A 13,541-nucleotide genomic window follows, 5' to 3' on the forward strand; every position below is an offset into this window, starting at 1 on the left:
CTCTGTTTTCTTTCTTTCTTTCTCATTTCTCTAGTTCATACTATATGCTGAACTCTCTATGTAACAAAGAGTTAATTATATGTATTTTAAGGCAATTGGAAAAAGATCCCAGTTAAAAATAAGAGGGGGTATAAGAGATGGAGGAAGTAGTTTAAAACTGTAAAGCAGTCTAGTTCTGTATACAGTCATGCAGACTTACCTCTAAGGGTACAGCCTAAGAACTAGTCATGGGGCTCCAAACCCATAAAAATCGGTGGTATAAACGCCATCTTCACTGTTAAAACGATCATATTAAATGTTAAGGAAACAGATAGATCAGTCTAAGTTTAAAAAGGATGATATAAATAACATCAAGTACCCGGTAAAAATAATAGAATTAAAAAGGAAGGAAGGACCAACATGGGAAGCAGTCCACACAGCAGACTTCTACAATGACATTCACAATAAGTAACACTCTGACCTCAGAATCAACCCTTAAGCCTTCCTGGTCAGGAATGTGAGAGCATTTCAGGCATGGAAAGCCAAGACTCGGTGACAAGAAAATATCCCACACGGAGGATTTCTGTGAGACCTCAGAGAAAAGAAGGGGTCATCAAAGAAGGAGACACTCTTCTCTGAAGGGAGACGAGAACATCCACTTCGCTTACACCTGTGTCCAAATACCAGTGGAGTCCATGATCACAAAAGGCTTCCATAGCCTTGGCAGCCCATGACAAGAGCCTTGGATGATCACTGACATCATAAAAAAGAGTGTTACTAGTTAAAGGAGCAAGAGTAGTCACTATGCACTTGCTCCCCATGTAAGACCTGTGTCCCTATTGAATTGTAGTAAGAGAAACGACTGCAAATTCTCTCCCCAAACTGTACTCTATATGTTGTGGGGAGGTGCAAATTGTTGAAGTATGATTAACATAGAGTTGGTCCTCTGTATATAAAGTCATACTAAAAATGATCCATAATGAAAAAGGAGATGGGAGAGGGAGAGGGCAGTGGGATGGGAACTGCTGGGTGGGGGGGGGGGGATCATAGGGGAAAGAACCACTATATGCCTAAAGTTGTGTCTATGTAAAAATGCATTCATTAAATACAAATTTAAAAAAGAAAGAATGTGATTACAGATTCACATGGCCAGTATGTATTAGATTTGGTAGAAGTCATTATCATGATTATTGAATGAAAGTTCCTGCTGATGCACACCCCCTCAGGACTAGATGTTGTCCTTGATTTACATGCTGAGCATTTTAGGAGAGCTACAGTAGTTTCACTGTTATTTCATTTTGCGATTCCTAAGTGTTATGTGACATAGGACAACTTTTCGCCTGCGTATTTACCATCTGCACTGGTATCTTTTTTGTGAAGTGTCTCCTCTGGTTGGCTTCCACTTTATTAAATAAAGTATTATCTCTCTTATTGTTGATTTTGAAGACCACCCAGGGTGTTGCAGCCATTTGAGGAGTAAACCAAAAAATGGAAGATCTTTCTCTACCTGCCACTATGCCTTTCAGAGAAACAAAGTAAATCTTAAAAAGAAGAAGCAGTTCTCTGAACTAGATCTTTAAAAATTTAAAAGAAATGAATAGGAGTATTCAAAATGGATTATATAATAACAACTAAAAATAGAGCGGAATGCGTAAACAACAGAGGCAAGGAGGTAGAGGAAAGAATATCTGATTTAAAAGACATGTCTTATAAAATATCACAGAGAAGAATTAGAAAGGGGGTTAGCTTGAGAAAGAGAATGAGAGCTAGAGAGAGAGAAGGGAGAGGAGGAGAATTAAAGGGGAGAAGGAGAAGGAAAAGGAAAAGGAGAGGAGGAGCAATAGGAGGAGGAGAAAAAAAGACATAATGAAAAAACTACTTGAGATATGTGGGATAAAAAAATTCCTTTTAGGACTCCTGGGAATTCTGTAATGAATGGAATGAAAGAATGAACTTTAAAACACTTTCAATGAAATAATAGTAGGGATTTCTCCAATTTTCTCCTAACTTGGAGGAACATTAGGGCATTGAAATACGGAAAAACATAGAAACCCTAAACAGGCATGATCAGAAATGCTCCTCACTATGTCACACTTAAGTCAAACTTTTAAAAGTGAAACATAAGAACAGTATCCTAACACTTGCAAGGGAAAAGCTGCAGGTCACTTTAAAGGGCCATCTATCAGATGAATGGCAGATTTCTCAACAAAACCCTACAGGCTAGCAGAGCATGGAAAGTTATGGTGTAAGTATTGAAAGACTCAACACTGTCGATGCAGACTGGTGTATTCAGTGAGCTCTGAATCAAAACCATTTTGAAATGAAGACCTCTCAAAATAAGCAAAATTGAAAGAATTTCTCACCGCCTGGCCAGCCTGGTAAGGATATTTATGGCTATTGTACACAAAGAAACAGAGACAGACACTCAGCATCATGAAAGAATGTGAAAGCGCAAAACTTCCTAGTAAAGGAAAAATGGAGACTGAAATACATCGATGGGAATCTTTACAAAAATGACCAGCCCGAATCATTTCTTTTTCTATTTTTTTGTTTGTTTGTTTGTTTTTGGGTTTTTTTTTTTTTTTTTTTTTTTTTTTTTTTTTTTTTTGACAGGCAGAGTGGACAGTGAGAGAGACAGAGAGAAATTCTTCCTTGGCCGTTGGTTCACCCTCCAATGGCCGCCGCGGCTGGCGTGCTGTGGTCGGCGCTCCGCGCTGATCCGAGGGCAGGAGCCAGGAGCTTCTCCTGGTCTCCCATGGGGTGCAGGGCCCAAGCACTTGGGCCATCCTCCACTGCACTCCCTGGCCACAGCAGAGAGCTGGCGTGGAAGAGGGGCAACCGGGACAGAATCTGGCGCCCCAACCGGGACTAGAACCCGGTGTGCCGGCGCCGCAAGGCGTTAAAAGTTTTCTTCTCTCTCCTTTTTTTTTTTTTTTTTTTTTTTTTTTGACAGGCAGAGTGGACAGTGAGAGAGAGAGACAGAGAGAAAGGTCTTCCTTTGCCGTTGGTTCACCATCCAATGGCTGCCGCGCCTGGCGAGCTGCAGCAGGCACACCGCGCTGATCCGAAACCAGGAGCCAGGTGCTTCTCCTGGTCTCCCATGCGGGTGCAGGGCCCAAGGACTTGGGCCATCCTCCACTGCACTCCCTGGCCACAGCAGAGAGCTGGCCTGGAAGAGGGGCAACCGGGACAGAATCCGGCGCCCCGACTGGGACTAGAACCCGGTGTGCCGGCGCCGCAATGCGGAGGATTAGCCTAGTGAGCCACGGCGCCGGCCCGAATCATTTCTTATAAGTAATAACCTTGAACATAAATAGACTAAATCCCTAACTCAAAGAAACACACTACAAGAATGGATAAACAACTCCCAAGTATATGTTGCCTCTACTCTGCAGCCGTGGAAAAAGGCCCTGCATGGATGGATACATCCATAACCACAACGTAACCGCAACAGGGAAGGAAATCACTGGTGAATGCAGATACAAACGGAGCTATTAACATCGTGAAGACGTCCTTCTTTCACAAGAGCTCATATGACGAATATACTTCCCAGAGCGTACCCTCGGGTTTTCTAGCAACCGAGTTCCTGGAAGAGAAGAAAATGTGGGCAGGAAGCAACAGTGGGGAGCAAGTCCTTCCCAGCCACACGACAACTCAGGATCCTACATCTGCCACTGCAGAAAAGGCCAAGTCCTGCCTACAGGAGGCTGACTCAGAGCGCATGCTCACTGCTGCATGTGTGTTCTTGCGCATGCGTGTTCTCATCTGCTTTGTTGGCCAGGCCTGAAGTCGTGAGTCGTCTTTCTCTCTTCCTGAGACGCAGGAGGTAGGTCCGGGTCAGTCCTCCTATCAGCTTAAGGGCGAAGGACGGGGAGAAGACACAGAGCGGCTTCACGCAGTCGGTAGATGTGATCCGAGGTCCTGCCGGAGAAAGGACCTCGAGAGCAGTGCCCCTCCCCTCCCTGGTGGCGTGGCCGCCATGTTCCTTACTTTCGTAGTCGGGCAGAAAGGAACACGGAGGGGTCAGCTGATGGTAGCTGAGGACTGGGGAGATGTCTGCATCCTAGCGGCTCCACGAGTGTCCCACGGGGGACAGGTTCCCGAACCCTCAACCGGGACCTGGGAAGAAGGGCGGGCATGTGGAGAGGGGAGGGCGTGGGCAGGGGCAGCGACCCGAGATGGGAAGAACACCCGCACAGGTGCCATGTCGGGGCCTGCCGTGCTCTCTCTATCCCAGCTTATCTCCTCAGCCCTGGACGGTGCAGGACAAACAGCCCAGGAGTGAGGAAGCTGCGCACTTCGTCAGAGCAGCTTCATCTGCGGCCCGCGGGCCTGGTTTGTGAACTGGGACAGTAGTCCCTGAGAGAAATAGAATGACCACCCGAGATTTCTCTGTCAAGTGGTGATTCCCTAACATCTCCGTATAGTGTGCCCAGTTATCTGATGAATACCATCACAGATGACCTGTCTTTGCCATTTGCCTTCAGAGCTTTCTTTGCCCTATTCGCCCATATAAATACTGTTGCAAACGTTCAGGGTTCATGGAACATAAAATTCAACTGGAACTGGTTTTGTCAGTCTGTTCAGAACTTTTTTTAAACTGCAGGTCGACATTTGGCCATGAAACTTCAATTTATCACTCTTCTTCAGTGCATTTTCCAAATCATAATATTGTGCTTTCAGGGTGAACTATGCCTGAGGCAGTGAAATCAGTAATTATAGTTATGGAACTCGAAGATGACCAAGAGTGGTTTCAAGAGCCAGAAGAGCCCGAGGAAGTAAGTGCTTCAGTGGTTGATGACGCTTCTGAATATTTTTATATTTGAGAAAATGTTACCGAGTAGTACAGATACAGTTCATCCATGTCGATATTTGGTGGCAATTGGTCTCACTTTTTTGGAGATTTATTTTTTTATTTGAAAGTCAGAGTTACACAGAGAGAGAAGGAGAGGCAAAGAGAGAGAGGGGTCTTCCATCCACTGATTCACTCCCCAATTGGCCACAATGGCCAGACCTGCAGTGATCCGAAGCCAGGAGCCAGGAGCCCCTTCTGGGTCTCCCATGCGGGTGCAGGGTCCCAAGGACTTGGGCCATCTTCCACTGCTTTCCCAGGCCATAGCAGAGAGCTGGATCAGAAATGAAGCAGCCAGGACTCGAACTGCTGCCCATATGGGATGCTGGCACTGCAGGTAGTGGCTTTACCTACTATGCCACAACGCCAGCCCTACAATTGGTCTTTCTTTTTTTTTTTTAGTTTTTTTTTTATTCATTTCATTGAAAGTTAGAGTTACACTGAGAAAGAGAGGGAGAGAGAGAGAGAGAGAGAGAGAGAGATAGATATCGAGGTCCTATATCTGCTGGTTCACTCCCAAATTGGCCACAATGGCCGAAACCGAGCTGATCCGAAGCCAGGAGCCAGAGCCTCCTTCAGCTCCCACATGCAGGTACAGGAGCCAAAGCACTTGGGCCATCCGTCACTGCCTTCCCAGGCCATAGCAGAGAGCCGGATCAGAGGTGCAGCAGCCGGGACTCGAACCGGTGTGCATATGGGATGCCGGCACTGCAGGCGGCAGGCAGCCTTACCTGCTCTGCCACCTCACCGGCTCAGCAATTGGTTTCTTGAAGGAAGCGTTCATCTGGGAGTTTTTCATTCTACTGTGTCCTGGGTGGACACCCTTATGTTCTTGGAGCTATAGCCAGAGACTTCACTGTCACGCTTCCTAAAAACTAGATAGCACACGTCCATCCCGGCATAGATAGAAATAACTAAAAAGCATTGGGGGGGGGGGTAACTCTTCTGGGAGATACTTCTCCTAAGGGAGTGTAACTTTATTAAGAAAATGAGTGTATAGAATTGTGTTGGAAGTCTGTCTTTGATGGTCATTAGACATACCTATGTATTATGTATAGTCCGTACAGGTAGCACAACAAAATTTATGTTTACCTTCACTCAATCCAATAGATGCTGCTGTTTGATGACATAGATCTTCAACCAGAGGACCTACTGAGTGGGTTGGAGGATATTCTTTTGGGTCAGGACATGGAAGATGAGGAAGCACCTGAGGGTGAAGGTAAAGGGCAGGGGAAGTAAAATTCCTTTGGGGGTGAGGTGTCCATTCAATCAGCAGAAGAAAGAAAGCATTCCACAAGTGTCTCAAACATTGGTGAATATTGGTTGCAAAAGTGAGGAGTACAGTTTGTAGCTTTGTGCATTGCCTTCCTGTAAGGAATTTTTTCTTATTCTTCAAAAATTATTTTGAGTGCAGCGAAACGCCATCCTTGCCAGGGCTTTATATCAATAGAAAGAACATAATGGTTCATTTTTGTCATAAAAGTATATTTTGTTTCTTAGACAGTTCTTTTAATTGTATATATGTGAGTTGCACAACATAATGTTTGATAAGTATATACAAATACATAGAGAGAAACAATTAGTATAATCCAAAAATTGGGTATATTCATTGTTCATATTCTTAGTCTTTCGTTGTGTTTTAATGCTGACAGCAGCTGAATCTATTGTCAGAAAGCTGTAAGTATTTGATTGTTGACTAATACACATGTTGTGTGTTGCATCTCTCTCTTCATTTAGTCTGCTGCTTTTCACCTTGTGCTATGCAATATCATTTCTCACCACCCTCTTGATACTCACCATTCTGCTATTTCTATATGGCCCTTCTTTTTAGGTTTCACATGTAGTGTGATCAGGCAGTATTTTCTTGCTGTACCTGGCTTCTTCAGTCAGCCTGCCTTTCACCCGTACCCGAGGAAACTCACAGGGAACACAGGACCAGCAATGGGCTTGCACTCTCGGAGCTAGGTTCTGAGGTGGGAACAGTAGATGCAGTGGGAGCTCTGTGTCTGCACTGAGCCTGTCACTCCTTAGGGAGACGCTGGGCGATAGGAATTCCCTCTTGATGATGAGGTTCTGTGCACTTGGTGAGGTTCACGGTGACAGTGACAGGTGTCACAAGTTCTCCTACCCATTTAAGCATGGACAGCTTCTCTGTTTTCTAGTGATTAGCCGTGTATCAGCCACTTTCTTGATTTCTGGCAGAGGGAATTGATCCGTGTGTAGATGGCTCTTTGGTGCAAATCTTGGAGGACGAAAGGTCAGAAGCCTGTTCTGCCACTCAATAATATTTTTATTTCCAAGAGCCTCACATGGAAGCTGATCTTCAGGATCTCCAGGAACTTTCCCAGGACCAACCTGCAGATGAAGAAAATGAACATCCTGAAATCAATGGGGCATCATAGACTATCAGGAGCCCTAAAATGCCAGAAGCAGGTATGCCATCCATGAAGGTGCAACATCAATTGGATTTGTTTTCTACATTAGTGTAACATTTATAACACGTACAGTCATGACTTTAGTGTTACCCTCAAGGCAGCATTCACATAAAAAAAAGATGATCATTTGGTCTGCAAATGCCTGATTGCCTCCCTGAAACACTATCAAAGAACTGAAGCAAGTTGAGTCTAAGTCTTTGGAATTATAATACATCAAAACACTTTCTTATTTTTCATTATAAATCTCCTAACAGCATCTGACCTTTTTTTACATTCCATTATAGTTTGTTTTAATACATATGTAATGCGTTTGTGCAAAGAGGGACATGGGATTTCACATAGCAGCTTGGACACTAAGTAAGACAGCTGCATCCCCTTATCAGTGCACCTGAGTTTGAGGACTCATCGGGCTCTTGATTCCAGCTTCCTGACAATGCACACCCTTGAAAGTGGCATGTGATGGCTCAGTGATTGGTTCTTCACCACCCTCCTGGGAAACTTGGATTAAATTCCCAGCTCTCAGTCTCATCCTAACACAGAACTGGCCCTCGCAGGCAATAAGAGAAACAGTATTCAAACGCATGCTATGACGAAAAGTTTCCCGCTCTCGCTCTCTTAAAAACAAAAATGTATAAAACCAGCAAAAAGATTAATACAGTGAAAAATTTGATTTCAGGGACAAAGTAACTTTGCAGTACTCTTCCAAAAACGGTTACCCTATATTGCTTTAAAATCTCATGAGAAGGTCAGTGGTCGTGACACTGCCACCGCATATCAGAGCGCTGGTTTTGACCCAGCCTCCTGTTTGCAGAGCAGCTCCCCGTTAATGCTCCTGGGAAGGCAGCAGAATGTGGCCCTTGTGCTGGAGCCCCTGCTACACATGTCAGAAAACTAGATGGAGTTCTTGGCTCCTGGCTTTAGCCATTGCACACGGCTGTTTTGACCTTTAGGTCAGTGAATCAGAGGAAGGAAGAACTCTCTCATTCTGTCTCTTTCCCTCTTTCTCTGTCGCTCTGCTTTTCAAATAAAATAACTAATAGATCTTTTAAAATGTGTGAGAATATTGACATAGCTCTTCTAGTCATAGATTTATTTTTCTCCAATAAAGTTGCATAAACAAAAAAATGTCTGTCTTAAGGCTACCTCTGGATTCTATTATACATGACTAAAATGCAGTCTAGGGAAGATCACGACCTTTAAATGCATGTGTTAGAAGGTAGATATTAAGTGAATATGTACTTCTAATTGGTCATTAAATATAACGAATAGCCATAGAAGTGCAGCAGAAGAAACCTAAGTGAAAATGAAAGTGTTGGTAAGAGTACCTATGACTCTCTAGAAAAGGGAAGTAGTCCAACCAAACCTTCAGAAATATTCCTCTATCTAATTATTAACATAAATACATACTCAATAGAGCATGCCATTGAAGAAAGTGGAAAACGTGAAAGAATATAAAAAAGGAACTGTCAAATATTGCATATATTTTACAGCTAAATATGAGTGCATTCGAGAGATGTAACATTTTCACAGTCTATTTGTGTGTTGATTTTGAATCCTCTCGCTATACTGAATGCATTGATCGGTTGTAACAGTTTCCTAGCACAGTCTTTTCATTTGCCTCAGTTGTGAGTTTCTTAGCATGGTCTTTTGGTTTGTCTCGACACAGAACCATGACATCTGTTATATGAGCTGATTTGGCCTATTCATTTCCTATGTGTATGTCTTTTATTTCAGTGTCTTACCTAAAGGCTTTGGGTAAAACTTTCAGTGTTATATGGAATGATAACAGTGAGAATGGGTCCCTGTGTGCTTCCAGACCTGAGAGGGAATGTTTTCAGCTTGTTGGCTATACATAATCTCTACAACCTTGAGGTTTCTCTTCTCTACCTACTTAGGCCTTTTTTTCTTTTGGGTGGAAAGATGTTTATTTTCGTGTGAAAATCTGCAAATGTCCTTTTTTCATAATGTGCATTTTCTGTGAACTTTTTAATACCATTGATATATCACATAAACAAAATAACATTAAATATATACTTAAACTACTTAACATAGCACAATGTAGGCTTAATTTTATCAAATGCTTTTTGTTGTGTGTGGAAATGTTACTATGGTTTTTATGCTGCATTCTCTTGATGTGATGCTTTAGACTTCTCGAGTTGCAAGTGTTGAACCATTCCTACATGTCCAGAATAAATCTCACCTAGTGATGCTTTGGATGTGTTGCTGCATTTACTTGCTGGTACTTTGTTTGCTGTTTTATAAATTTATATTTATCAAGCATAGAAGTCTATACTTTTCTTTGCTTTAAAACTTCTGTCTGTTTTTAAAGATTTACTTCATTTATTTGAAAGTCAGAGTTACACAGAAAGAGAGAGAGGCAGAGAGAGAGAACTCTTCCATCCATTGGTTCACTCCCCAGATGGCCGCAACAGCCAGAGCTGTGCCGATCCAAAGCCAGGAGCCAGGAGTTTCCTTGGGTTCTCCCACGTGGGTACAGGGGCCCAAGGACATGGGCCATCCTCTACTGCTATCCCAGGCCACAGCAAAGAGCTGGATCGGAAGAGGAGCAGCCGGGACTAGAACCGACGCCCATATGGGATGCCGGCGCTTCAGGCCAGGGCGTGAACCCACTGCGCCACAGCGCCGGTCCCTAAATTCTGTCTCAACATTTGGCAGAATTCAACAGTCAAACCAACTGATCAGGGTTCTCTTTTCTGAGAAATTTGCACAGCTATTTTATATGTTTATACTTGTCAATGTACTATTCAGGTTTCCTGTGTCATCAGGATAGAGATTTGGTAAATCACACATAGCTAGAAGTTAATTAATTCCTTCCAGGTGTCCGATTTGTGAGCGTATGGTCCTTTGTATTTCTGTGATATTATTTGGAACATTTGATTGCTGATTTCATGGATAAATCCACTGATATTATATGATTTGCACACATTGTTTTATATATATCCCAGTACCTAAATACAAACATCACAAATAATGTCCAGTCTCTGAGAAATTTCAGTGGTTCCTCAAAAAATTAACTTTTAGAAATAAATTGACGTTCCTAGGTGTCTTCCTCTGTCTTTCTGTTTGTTTCGCTCTCCATCACTTCTTTTCTTTGTCATCCTTGGAGACATCTTATATATTTCATCACAATTATATATCACTCATGATTTCAATGTCAAAAATCAAGTGTGACCGTATAATTTACTATAGAAACAGAAACGCTGTCAACCTTAAAAAAAAAAAAAAAACATTGATTCCTATTTACACGTACAGTGTGCCTGAAAAATTGGGATAAATGTTTATCTTACTTAAAAATATGCATAGTAGAAAATAGGTCACAGAATCATCATTGCACATCTCCACAACATAAACAAGACAAACACATTGCTAGACTTCCCACTATTGCACATAGGCTGTGGCGAATGTGACCTTAACTTTTATGCATCTTGTAATCTGAATTTGATATCAAGCCACATTTAAATCACACCTTTATAAAAAGGTTGTTGTATGGCTTAGGATATTTTTATGTGTGTCTTAGTTTTTAAAAGAAAACATGTTAGGTTTTTGCTTTGTACTTCAAACTACCTTTTAGAAGGTTCATTTGATTTCATCTGCTCTGAACTTGAACAGCTTCTAGGTTTCCTTGTCCTACTACAATGCGTATTGTGTTTGTGTTTAACAAGTGGTGATAATATGTATGCTCAGCCGTCCATCTTCCATGATTCCACAGAGATCTAACTAAAAGTAAGCCCAAGCCTGACAGTTACAAGCCTCTACGTTCAGTCTGTCTTATAACACCAAAGCAGAGGTTTCTCACGGAGGTTGTCTCAGGCATGTTCTGCGTCGTAATGTTTCTGAATGTTGTGTTTGTATTATAGGTTGAAGCATGGCCAGAGGTTTAAATGAAGACAACCAAAAGTCCTGCCATTTGTTCTCCGATTGGATGGATGTTGAAACTCAGTTTCTCAATAAAGTTTTTCCTGTAGAGAAATCTTGGTCATCTTTGTATCCGATTTGAAATTTTATGTTCTGATGGGTTTGGTAGGTATAGAAATCATGTTTGCTAATTGAGTGTCTGTTTGTCAACCTTGTGAAATATTTTATTATACTTTTTTTTCTCTAGGTCTTTTCTGATTTTCAGCACACACAATCATACGTTCCTTGAGTAGCAACAACTATTCCTGTCATTGAAATCATTAAACAATTGAAAAGATTCGATAGGCCCACACGATACAATTTTAAATAAAGCCAGAAATGTAGCAGCTTCTTTCCTTATGCATATGGGAAATGAAAAATTTTAAGCACTTCAGCATATAAGTGTGGGGTTTCCCTGTTTTGAAATATACTTTATCAGAATGTGAAGTTCTCTGCTGTTTCTACTTTGGAAGGAAAAATTCTTGAATATTGTGGACTTTCATTAATCACTCGTGGTACATCCCTTTAGATGATCTTTCCACACTATTGATCTGCGGATCTTTCTGCACTGTTGATATGTTAATTTGGTGGATTGTGTGGTACATTCCTGTGTGTAAAGCAACCTTGTATTTTTCTGAGAAGAAGATCGTGAAACTGTATTATCCCTTTGGGGTAATCTCTGTATTAAAAGCATGTTTCATGGTTTTTTTTTTTTTTTTTTTTTTTTGTATGTGCTCATGAGTGACATTAGCTTCTACAGGTATCTACTCTCCTTGATGGACTTTCTTCCCAATTTTATGTTAGTAGAATGAATTGGGACACGAACTTCTTTTTTCTATACTTTAGAAGTTATGTCCCTGAAAGGCCTCAGTAAGGTAGGAATTGCTTTCCCCTGTTCAGCTGTAGTGAGACCATTTATTCATTTTACTACTGGACCCTACTTGAAGAACAGAGACAGAAGGGGCTTCTGCAGGCTTACTCCATCCCTTCAAAATCAGTGCAACACCTCTCCTGCAAGGCCATGCCTCAATCCTAACTCAGGTAGCTGGATCATAATAACACTTATAGCCTTATACCTCTCTTATCGATGCATTTCAAGAGTAGTAACTCTGAGGCTCTGCTGTCTCCTTACAACTTACAAAGGATAACTCTGAGGCAGGTGTTGTTGAGTAGTGCATAAAGCTGGTCTCTGCAAAGCTGACATCCCATGTGGGAGTCAGATCAGCTCCCAACTGTTCTACTTCCTAGTCAGCTCACTGCTAATGGCCTGGGAAAAACGGTGAAAGATGGCCCAAGTACTTGGGTCCCTGCCACACATGTGGGAGACTCGGATGACTTTGTCCTCACACAGTGCTGGCTGTGGTTTGCAACTGGGGAATGAACCAGCAGGTGGACGACCTCACCTCCCCCCGCCCCTCCCTCCCTCCCTCCCTCACTGTCTCCCTCTGTTTAGTTAGGATTTCAATAAATAAATAAATTTTCAAAATTGATAATTTTGCATGCAAGGCAAAATTCTTAGAATTCGTCCTGGGTAGAGGACGGGGTGATGTTATAAACAATATTGATTTTCCTAATATATGTTTAAAAGAATTCTTTTCCAAAAGAACCAAACATAAGAGGTGAGACTATATGCAGCATTCCTCATTTTAGAATAAGCATATATATGCATATATATATATTATATATGTGTGTGTATATGATGTGCCAAGGACATACATCAGAAGGTAATATTAGGACCTAGTTAGGGAGGAGGAAATGAAACTCAGGAACCTTCAAGACTGACAGTAAATAATATGCTGTCAGCCAGCCTTGGCCATGAAACAGTCACGAGTTTCCATCTTGAACCTGACTCACACTGATCTGGCAGTTAGTGGAAATGTATTTAACATCATTTGGGTCAGATTACTCATTTTTCTAAGATTTTTTCATTTATTTAAAGGCAGAGTTAGAGAGAGAGAGAGAGCTCTTCGATCTGCTGGTTCACTCCCCAAATGGCCCCAATGGCCAGAGCTGAGCTGATCGAAGCCAGGAGTAAAATCTTCCGGGTCACTCACGGGGGTGCAGTGGCCCAAGGACTTGGGCCATCTTCCAGTGCTTTCCCAGCCTGTAGCAGAGAGCTGGATTGGAATAGGAGCAGCTGGGACTCAAACAGGCACCTATATGGAATGCTGGCGCTGCAGGCCAGGGCTTTAACCAGCTGCACCACAGTGCCAGCCCCAAGATTACCCATTTTAAAGGTGATAATTACACCATGTGCAGTTCATGATGCCATTGGAAAACAAATGGGATATTTTAAGCAATAGATGTTCAATCTTAATTGAATTTGCACTCACCATTATTATATAAACTTTTAATTTTAA

General features: G+C 42.2%; 1 long non-coding RNA gene across 1 annotated transcript; it reads left to right on the forward strand.

Moving 5' to 3' along the window:
• Positions 1–3,661: 3,661 nt before the first annotated feature.
• Positions 3,662–11,257, forward strand: LOC149119605 (uncharacterized). The gene is made up of 5 exons (XR_016227796.1): positions 3,662–3,805; positions 4,663–4,757; positions 5,942–6,050; positions 7,133–7,264; positions 11,145–11,257. It is a non-coding gene; the product is annotated as an uncharacterized LOC149119605 (long non-coding RNA).
• Positions 11,258–13,541: the final 2,284 nt, after the last annotated feature.

Source organism: Oryctolagus cuniculus, chromosome X (assembly GCF_051225735.1).
Source record: "Oryctolagus cuniculus isolate XC-2025 breed Fujian yellow rabbit chromosome X, ASM5122573v1, whole genome shotgun sequence".
Taxonomy (NCBI): Eukaryota; Metazoa; Chordata; class Mammalia; order Lagomorpha; family Leporidae; genus Oryctolagus; species Oryctolagus cuniculus.